At 44.9% G+C, this 8246-nt stretch overlaps 1 long non-coding RNA gene across 1 annotated transcript in view; it reads right to left on the bottom strand.

Moving 5' to 3' along the window:
• Positions 1–256: 256 nt before the first annotated feature.
• Positions 257–8246, bottom strand: part of LOC147416906 (uncharacterized) — a 36997-nt gene continuing 29007 nt past the window's right edge. Inside the window, exon 3 of the long non-coding RNA XR_015187472.1 lies at positions 257–309. This is a non-coding gene — a long non-coding RNA (uncharacterized LOC147416906). The remainder of the gene's footprint in view (positions 310–8246) is intronic.

The raw sequence follows: 8246 nt of genomic DNA, 5'->3' as shown, positions 1-8246 counted from the left end.
TTGTGAGGACTTTTGCAAGGCTTTTGACATGCACAACTTATGAATAGACTACATATATTGGGAGTTCTACCTGTAGTCACGGGAGAACGTGACCATAGGAATAAACATAAAGAAGTAATGTGAGGACACTAGGAAGGGATTATTTGAGTTGCTACCTTGTGGGCTGAACTTTGTCACCAACATTTAAGATTCCCCAATTCAAATGCTGAAGCACACAAAAAAAAAAATTGGCAAGTACTACTGAAAAGGAAAGACTCACCACATGAGTAACTCCATCACCAGAATCTACCACCAAACCAGTTAAAAGTCCTGCCCATCATGCATGCACTTTAGTTGTAGTATGAAAACAAAAATGAGAAAAGATCATTTACATTTGTCCACGACAGGAGTCAGTATGAAGTCAAAGCATATAGAAACTTGAAAATGACTAAAGCTGTCACGGGACGGGCACCACGTGCCAATGGAAAAGAACAAATTGAACAACTTTAAGTACTTCAAATAACAATTGAACTAAAAGAGATGCACGACACACAAGATGGGGAGTGGTAGAGTCCCATCCCAAGAGAGCATTGGCCCCAAACCTTGGCGCCCCTTTCGGTATTTCTTTATATTGCTTGCAATCAACACATCGCCAATACTCCATCCTCTGCACCTTCCCACTGAGACGTCTAGAGAAATGAGTCCATGGCACAAATTTAAAGGCCCATGGACCTATGAAAAGCAGTTACATGAAAAGCTTCAAACTTAAACGGTACGGTTCCAAAAACTGGTGTGAAAAGCTATCAGCGGAAATTACGAAAATCCATACAACTGCCAAGTCATCAACGTAAAACGCGGAAATCTGTACAGGTGGCATGTCAGCATGTCAGCGCGTTTTGCGGGTTATCCGTACAGCTGCCACGCCATCATCTTCTACGCTTTGTGTGTGTTGGTCCCGCTTTAGTTTTCATGCCTTTAGGTCCCATGGGCCCATTGGACGGGGGTCCCATAAGTTGGTAGGACTTTTTCTTCTTCTGCTGCGGCTTCTTCTTAGGGTTTACGCCCCTTGGCCGGGATCTGCACGTTGGCTCCGTTCTTCAATGGCAAGACACATCACCAGTTTGTGACATCCCCCTTCTTAAAAGAAAGTATATCATCCACAATTACCGCATATCTGCAAAACAACTCAAGTTAGCTCAAAAATTTCCAAGATTCATTCTAAGGGACAATCAGTTTTCTCATTTCCAAATTGGAGCTCTTGATATCCGCCCGCGCACTTGAGGCCCTAGAACTGCTAGTTCTATTCTGATGTGCACACAACTAATTAGATAACTATTTTCTCGTAAATAAATTAATTATTTACAAAGTCTAACATTGTTTCTCTTACGGGCGCTCAGACCTTGTCTCGTTGGAGCTGCAGGTCCACACAGCCGGATGAAGCTCGTTCCACCACATGTCAAGGAGGGATGGGGAGGGGGGGCTGGGGGGCGGGGGGTCCCTCTCCCTTTCATGACCTAAATTAGTTATTTTCATAGTTAGCACAGATGACAAAGGGCTTGTTGAAGTAGTTGCCACCCCCCACCCCCCTTTTCTCTCTCTCTCTCTCTCTCTCTCTCTCTCTCTCTCTCTCTCGCGCGTCGATTTGAATTCCAGGCTCCAGCTCGCCTCGTGCATGTGGCTTGTTTACATGCTACACAACTCCACCATTCCATAACTTGGGACATTGGACCTGACGCTTCATCTAAGTGTCAGATTGTCTCTCTCCTACCGGATTGAGGGGAGATTGACACGTGGGCTATACACTATTGGAAATGAAGCTCGCTTCATGTAGACCATAGATAGGAAGACACAGAGTGATGGAGAACCATGTCCCTCTTCAAAAAAATAATATCATAATTTTAATATACATAAACTCTCTCTCTCTCTCTCTCTCTCTCTCTCTCTCTCTCTCTCTCTCTCTCTCTCTCAGAATGTTGGTATGGACAGATAACAGCATGGTCTCAACATGGATAGATTACCTTCGCTTCAATACTCCCTGGATGCACCCTCCTTGTCTCTCATACGGACAGAGATCACCAGACTCATACATCAGGATCTGATGCAGCTAGATAACAGGAGCACATGGATACAACGGACATAGGAGTTGGACACGAAGATGGCATTCTACAGAATGCATCTTCTCCAACTCACGGAGGACGTCTTTGTGACTAGGCTTGCATACATGGATACACACTTATCTCACGGAATAAGATGCGCTATTGGAGAAATATGCACATCCTCAAATCAGCTCCAAATCGACATTGGCCGATTTTGAGGGGTGCCGGCAGGGGCCAGGATATGTCACCTATGTAACTTAGAGCCAGAGACAGAGCTGCAATACACGTCACTGCCCAGCATACTATGAGATACGCAACCACTTCCACTGCCTATTCAGAGAAGGGTTCGGACCTTTTTCTAGAGTCATGAGATACAAGGATCAGAGGTGTCTCGGATTGTTCCTGCTAGAGCTGCGCAGACTTAGGGAGAGCTTGTTGAGGACATCAGGGGAAAGACAGTCTTAGAGACGAATCAAAGATTTCTTTACACCAGCCAAAGGAGAGCCAACGGAGCAATCATTACAACAAATCTCAAAGCCTACTCATACTAAAGGTACGCTGCTTGACCGAGCCACTGAGCTTGGCAGATCCAGAAGCCCAAGACCTCGGGGGGTCTCCCACTACCGACGAAGGCTACAACAGAAGATACAAATCACTCTAGCTCGACATGCAAGACGCCCAACCAGAGTACTGACCATGGAGGAGGTCGATGAGATCCGATAGCGACTGATGAGAGATTTCATATAAACCCACAAAACGTTTCATATAACATTTCAATTCATCTCTCTCTCTTCTCTCTCTCTCTCTCTCTCTCTCTCTCCTCTTCTCTCTCTCTCTCTCTCTCTCTCTCTCTCTCTCTCTCTCTCTCTCTCTCTCTCTCTGTGTGTGTGTGTGTGTGTGTGTGCGCGCGCGCGCGCGCACGTGTTCCAGCTAGTAGCACTTCTAGTTTCATTTTTATTTTTTTGCACAAAAATGTGGTATCAAGTTCACTTGTTCCTAAGTTTAATGTTCATATGGTTCATCTAGGTCATTTTGGCCTCTTCAATATGTTGTGTATCTTTTCATTTTTCTCCTATGGCGTTCAAGACACAGTTGGTTGCCGCTGTGAATGTGTTTTCTCGGTTGGTGCAGAGTCGAGCTCTCTCTCTCTCTCTCTCTCTCTCTCTCTCTCTCTCTCTCTCTCTCTCTCTCTCTCTCTCTCTCTCTCTCTCTCTCTCTCTCTCTCTCTCTGTTTTTTTTCTCTAGCCAATAGCACTTCTAGTTTCATTTTATCTTTTTGGCAAACTGAATATCCGGCCTCGTGTTGCATACATAAATGAGGCAGCCAACAGCAGTTTGGTAAAGAGTGACATCAGCAGGATCACCAGCATCATGTTGATATACCTTCATAAGTTCAGAATAGTGAACTCACTCATTATAAGAGGGAATAAAGCACTCGTAAAACTATAAAAGCAAGGGACACAAGAAAAGAAAAGAAAAACAAAAACAAACAAAAAAACAAACTAAATCACTTAGTTTGTTACGAAACAAAACTAGATAAAACAAAACATTATTACTTAAAAATGTTTTTAGAAAAGGCATGTGTAAAATAAGTTGACGCAACTTACTTGGCTTAAAACAAGTACTCGACTTTAAGCAAAAAAGTATAAGACATCTTAAAAACTTAATCCTAGAAATCAAACTTCACACAACAACTTCTAAGGAACACATTCTTAAGTCCTCAGGTAAGCTAAATACGAAATCGAAAAATGAATACTGCTACAAACCTACGAAGAGCAAAGAACCAAACTTGACAATATGTGATCTCAACTTCGCTGCTTGTCCAAACAGGAAGAATAAGATTATCACCTTTATCATACATAGCTTGGACAACAGCTATGACATCCCTACTAACATCGTCAGTGCCCAAGAGTAGGTGCAGGTTGAAGAATCAATTTCAAACCTGTTTCCATGGGAGTAGCAATAGGTTTGCAATCCTCAAGTCCAAAGTTACATAGCAATGTCCCTATGTAACTTTTCTGACACACAAAGTGAGCTTATACAGCCCATGGAACAAAACCCCAGATGCAACGATTTCATCACCAAAACTGGGATCGTGAACTGTACATCTGTCATCCACAAATTTGACTACCAAGTCCAACTCTAGCAAGTGCAGATACAAACAAAAGATTCTTCTTGATCCCAGGTACATAAAGTGCATCAACAAGTGTGAAAGAACTGCCATAAGCAGCAGTAAGCACAATCTTTCCAACTCCCTGAACCGGATAAGAGGCATTGTTGGCACAAGTGATTGAATTCCCATGAGGGACAGACTCGAGAGAGGTGAACGATTCACGATGTGAGGTAATGTGCTTTGTAGCACCACTATCGAAATACCACACATGTGAATCTGCAGCAACTGACATGCATGCATCATGGACAGCAGGATTGTAAGTGCACTCTGCACTAGAAGCACATTCTGCATCAACATCAACATCACAGAAGACTCAACAATGGCTGCATTTGTAGTGGGACCAGCATTTGCAGTGAAACCACCCTCTTTCTTCTTAGCGTCTTTTGCCTTCAACTTAGGACACTGCTTGATCAAGTAATCATTAGCTTTACAAAAATGGCAACGCATCTTCTTTTTGCCCTTATCACCAGAATTGCCAGACGAAGTGCTGCCAGCAGAAGCATTGGGAACAGAAGTTTAGCCACTCGCAGCAGAACCATAAGAAGTGGCTGCATTGCTGTTACCACCCTTTCTTTGAGAAGCAATAAAAGCCGGTTCAAATGCACACTATCTAGTCCTGTTTTTTCTGGAAAGTAACTCTTGCAACAGCAATGTGCATAATGCATCAAACTTGACAACTTCTGGATTTCCTTGGGTCATAAGTCTCCAAGTACTAGCCAAAGTCTAGTAAGGCATCAAGAACACTCTCCACAAGAGAACTGTCTGAAATGACTTCACCTGCAGAAATAAGTTGCTCATTGATATCCTTGACACCAGCAAGAAAAGTATCCATATCATCAACCTCATGCATAATCTTCGACTCCAACTCTTTACGCAATGAAGCAATTTTAGCCTCATTGCGGCTTGCATAAAGACCTGCTAGAATATCCCAAGCCTGTTTTGCAGATTTTGCTTAACGAATGTGAGGAACAATGGTGCGCTTCACAAACAACGCAATCAATGCATAAGCCTGCGCATCCTTTAAATCCCAACAAGCGTTTTCTGCCGTAGGAAAAACAACTCTAATAGCAGCAATCCTTGCAACAAGACCTACAACATCCTCAACATCACCTACATCCTCAGAACCAGGACATACATCAATGCCCTGCACAATATTCCATACGCCCTTTGACACAAGAACGTGTTGCATCATATAAGCCCACATAGGGTAATTGTCCCCATCCAACCTGTCCTCAGCAACAAACATCTTGAAGACATCTGTGTTGTTGGCAGCCATGGTAAATGCTGCACCTGATGTGAAAACTGCCCAAAAATAGGACAAACATAGCGGAAACAACACGTGCTATATAGCACAAACTGTAGAAGACTGTAAGGCACCTGTTATGCAGAAAACGGCACTGACAGAAATTCTGCACAAAATGACGAAATTACCTGTGCAGACCTGCTTGTAGTAGAAACGGAGGCCGAACGATCCCGAATCAAAAATCTGAGCAGACTACACTCTCCGAGCTCTCCCGAAATATTTGTCGACCTAGGAACGCTCGCCAAACCTCACTGTAATCGAAAAAAGTTAGCAGGCGTGTACTGGAGCAACTGGCGACTAAGCCCGGGAGGACGTAACCTGCTCTGATACCAATTGTTGGAATTAGGGTTGCAAAGAAATGCACACGGCTTGAAGAAGACGAAGGAAGTTCAAGGCACACAATAGAGAGTGTGTTACTTAGTGTGCAATGGAAAGATAGATAGCCCTAGAGTGGTGGGCGTATATACAATGCACAGGGAAAAAAACCTCCTAAAGAGGGAAAAAAAGCCCCGGCGGTCCTAGTGTGTTCACACACACATCACTACCACATGTATATCGTAACATCTCTCTCTCTCTCTCTCTCTCTCTCTCTCTCTCTCTCTCTCTCTCTCTCTCTCTCTCTCTCTCCATGGACCGGTCACAGGTGTCTCTATTCTGCGGGTCATTATCGTGCTCTTCCAGGCACCTATCCATGTAAGTGGATTTGCCACCGCTCAATGAGCACAAAACAGGGTCAGGTGGATTTGCCGCCGCTCATTGAATTGGCTTGGTTGTGCAATGTATGTGCATGCATGCGTGGATTCGAAGTCCAGGCCCTAGTCTCTCTCTCTCTCTCTCTCTCTCTCTCTCTCTCTCTCTCTCTCTCTCTCTCTCTCTCTCTCTCTCTCTCTCTCTCTCTCTCTCTCTCTCTCTCAAAAATCGAGGTTGTCTCGTTGTCCACTTGTGCGACCGCCTGTCTACTGTGTCACGTCACGTAGGGCACACACGCCTACAAGTTGCTGCATGAAGCTTGTGTTGCCATGTGCCGTCGGGGGGGGGGGGGGGGGCACGGAATCCCTCCCTCTTTTATTATAGTATAGATGCCTAGTTGTCCCTTTTGGCCCCTCGGCAGTTGTCCATAAGTTGGCACAACTTATTATTGGTCATGCCACGTCAGTAGTTTGTGACAACAGCAGCAACCAATTGTGTCCTAAGCGGATACTCGTCTAGTTGCCCAATCATAAACCCTTGACCTTGTGGAGCATTCAAATCAACTAACGGTATAGATATGGGTGGCAATGAACTCTCGCGACGCTCAAACACTGGAGGAGGAACAGCCTGTTTGTCCTGTGAAGAGGAACCCTCTTCCATGGCGTCGTTTCTCCCGTCAACCATAGTGTAATTCCGAGTTCCTATGCTCTGCGGCTTCGCCGCAAACCTGCAAGTTCCTGCGAGCTGTCCGGCTTTTACCGGGCTGAAAATGATCTACTCTAGCCCGATTTCAGCAACATAACCGCAATAGAAGGCTTCACAAACAAAATCCCCATGCAAAAGGTGACTTCCCCGATGCATACGAGCACTTTCCCAAACCTGGCGAGAATCTGCAACATACAGAATTCTCTGTTTTTCGCCCCGAAGATGCACCAGACCACCCATATAGCGATCCCATCACTTCCCCGAAGCTCCTGGGGGTATTAGGGATCAATTAGGGTCAAAACCCTAAACCTGCAAAAATACACAGCAAGCTGTAGTTTACTGTTTCAGGCTCCGTTTCGCGTGCCGGTCCCATCCATAGCAAGCCCTCAAGCTCCCGCACTTGTAGGGCTACTTGCTCTTTGAATCAAATTTCTCGCGTGAAATCTCTCCGAATTCACCTGTACCCGAGGGGAACTAGCAATTAGCTAATCTAGTATTTGTGCAAGAGGCTCCTGCCTCGGCAATTATGCACGAACCCACACAACTGTACATACAGATGAAAAGCCCTCAAGCGGGGCATCACGATTCTGTATTCAAAGGGGGAGAGAGATGCACGAGAGCGAAATCATCGTGCTACACACCTGCACCCACTATTCACTCACACAGTAGTTCACAATGAAGAAATTTCAGCCTCTTCTCTCAGTTTGGGCGCCCCGCCCCCTCTTCATGCCGAGTCTGGCAAAATGGTGTGGAGCCACCAAGAGTCCACTTTGCCTCTTTTGAGTTAATTTCCTAGTACCCACCAACTTATAAGTGTCTAAATGACTTTGAACAGAGCCTAGACACCCTTTTCTCCTCGGATTTCAGTGCCAACTGGCTCGACCATCTCGTGGCGGCCTGCCCTTCAGAGCTACGGTGAACTCTCGGCCATTGACCGTTTCACACTGGCCACACAATGTCCGGCCATTTGTGACTTCCAAAAGAAGGTCCCAAAAATAAAATAAAAATCAAGGGAAAGAAACCAACAACTAAGGTTAGTGGTTGCCACAACCTAGTGAGAGTTTGATCAAGTGATCATTAGCTTTACAATAATTGCAACACATCTTCTTTTTGCCCTTTTCAATAGAATTCCTAGACAAGGTGCTGCCAGCCGAAGCATTAGGAACAGGTGATTTGCCACTCACTTAAGAACCATGAGAAGTGGCTACATTGTTGCTACCACCTTTTCTTTGAGACAATAAAAGTCTGCTCAAATGCACGTTGTTGAGCCCTGTTCTTTCTTGAAAGTGACTCTTGCAGC

This window comes from Adiantum capillus-veneris, unplaced genomic scaffold (genome assembly GCF_014529385.1).
Source record: "Adiantum capillus-veneris isolate H3 unplaced genomic scaffold, ASM1452938v2 Hic_scaffold_381, whole genome shotgun sequence".
NCBI classification, from domain to species: Eukaryota; Viridiplantae; Streptophyta; class Polypodiopsida; order Polypodiales; family Pteridaceae; genus Adiantum; species Adiantum capillus-veneris.
Note: the sequence above shows the minus strand (reverse complement) of the source record. Positions and strands in the feature narration are given on the sequence as shown.